A 2,341-nucleotide genomic window follows, 5' to 3' on the forward strand; every position below is an offset into this window, starting at 1 on the left:
CTCGCTGTGTCACTCTCTGTCAAATAAATAAATAAAATCTTTAAAAAAAGTCATATTGTGATATTTAAAAAATAATAATAATAAAATAAATAAATTCCAGTTAGTTAACATACAGTGTAATATTGGTTTCAGGTGTAGAATTTAGTGATTCATCACTTACATACAATACCCAGTGCTCATCACAAATGCCCTCCTTAATACCCATCACCCATTTAACCTATCCCCCCTGCCCACCTTCCCTCCAGTAACCCTCATTTTGTTCTCTATAGTTAAGAATCTGTTTCATGGTTTACCTCCTTTCCCTGCCCATGTTCATCTGTTTTGTTTCCTAAATTCCACTTTTGAGTGAAATCATATGGTATTTGTCTTTCTCTGACTGATGTATTTTTTTAGCATAATACTCTCTAGCTCCATCCACATTGTTGCAATTGGCAAGATTCAATTCTTTTTGATGACTGAGTAATATTGCATTGTGTATATATATATACCACATCTTCTTTATCCATTCATTAGTTGATGGACTTTTGGGCTCTTTCTATAATTTGGCTATTGTTGATAATGCTGCTATAAACATCAGGGTGCATGTATCCCTTTGAATAAGTATTTTTGTATTCTTTGGGTAAATACCTAGTAGTGAAATTGCTAGATGTAGGGTAGTCCTATTTTTAATTTTTTGAGAAACCTCCACACTGTTTTCTAGAGTGGCTGCACCAACATTCTTAACAACAGTGTAAGAGGGTTCCCTTTTCTCTGCATCCTTGTCAACACCTGTTGTTTCCTGTGTTGTTAATTTTAGCCATTCTGACAAGTGTGAGGTGACATCTCATTGTATTTTTGATTTGTATTTCCCTGATGATGAGTGATGATGAGCATCTTTTTATGTTTCTGTTAGCCATTTGTATGTCTTCTTTGGAAAAATGTTCATATCTTCTGCTAATCTTTTAAATGGATTATTTGTTTTTTGGGTGTTGAGTTTTATAAGTTCTTTATATATTTTGGATATTAACCCTGTGTCAGATATGTCATTTGCAAATATTTTCTCCTATTCCCAAGGTTGCCTTTTAGTTTTGTTGATTGTTTCCTTTGCTGTGATGAAGCTTTTTATCTTGATGAAGTCCCAGTGGTTTATTTTTGCTTTTGTTTCCCTTGCTTCAGGAGACATATTTGGAAAGAAGTCGCCATGGCTGATGTCAAAGAGCTTATTTACTGCCTGGGTTCTCCTCTAGGATTTTGATGGATTCCTCTCTCACGTTTAGGTCTTTTATCCATTTTGAATTTATTTTTCTGTATAGTATAAGAAAGTGCTCAAAAACCAACAAAACTTTAAAATCTTTTATGGAGAGATTTGTATACATATAAAGGGTAGGAGCATTCCCTGAAGTGGTGTGATGCCAAGGCTCCTAGAATGAAATCCAAGAACCTGGTATTATTGTGTCTCCTCCACTTACTCTCTGACCTTAGGAAGGTCCCTGGCTGCCTTCCTTCTTTAACTCAGCATCGTCTTTATTAAGCACCTCTGCTGTGATGAAGCTTTAGAGGTTCATATTCTTGTGGAGACTTTAAGACAACAGATTATTATAACAGTATGATAAACCACCAGCTTACATTTAGCAACTGCTTTTTACTAAGTGCTTGATCACAGATGGCTTTACTGATCCTTCCTTTTTTTTTTTTTTTGCAGTCTGAAATAGGTGAAAAATATTTTCTTACTTTATTAGCTATTCATTTGATTCTTAATGAGCTTATTGTCCACCTATTCTTGTGTGTGTGCGTGTGTGTGTATGTGAGAGAGAGAGAGAGAAAGAGAGAGAGAGAGATTCTTGTGATTGCATTCTTTGCCCCTAATCAAAACATATGAGAGCAAAGGAAAGGGGAACTTACAGAGCCCTACCTCTGGGGTCAGGGAAGGCTCTCCTAGCCGAGACTTGACAGATGATGAGTAGACATGACAGCAGTGATAAGATTATCTCTCAACTTGAAATCCACCTTTCTATACTCTGCTTTGCAAAGCTGGGTCTAGAACTCTGAAAACAACGGTTTTCTTTTGCCATCTGTCTCCTTGCTAGGTTTTGCAAATGGGAAACTGGAAGGAAATTGGAAAGCAGGAGGGGAGATAGGATTTGAGCCTACTTCTGTCCTTGCTGTTACTGTCAGGGTCTCCCCAGACAAACCCTTTCACCCTGGCAGCAGGGGTTGATTGCGATCTCCAGCTGGGTTTGTTTTTGCATTCCAAGAACCGGCTTCATTGTGAGTCTTAAGAGATACCAGGAGCAGCATGAAAGTATACCTCCGCAGGGGGCTCCATCTTCAGCCAACCCCCATCCACCTCTGGTATGCCAGC

Source organism: Eumetopias jubatus, unplaced genomic scaffold (assembly GCF_037043125.1).
Source record: "Eumetopias jubatus isolate StellerSeaLion01/CBP00866 unplaced genomic scaffold, mEumJub1_p1.0 scaffold_5, whole genome shotgun sequence".
NCBI lineage: Eukaryota > Metazoa > Chordata > Mammalia > Carnivora > Otariidae > Eumetopias > Eumetopias jubatus.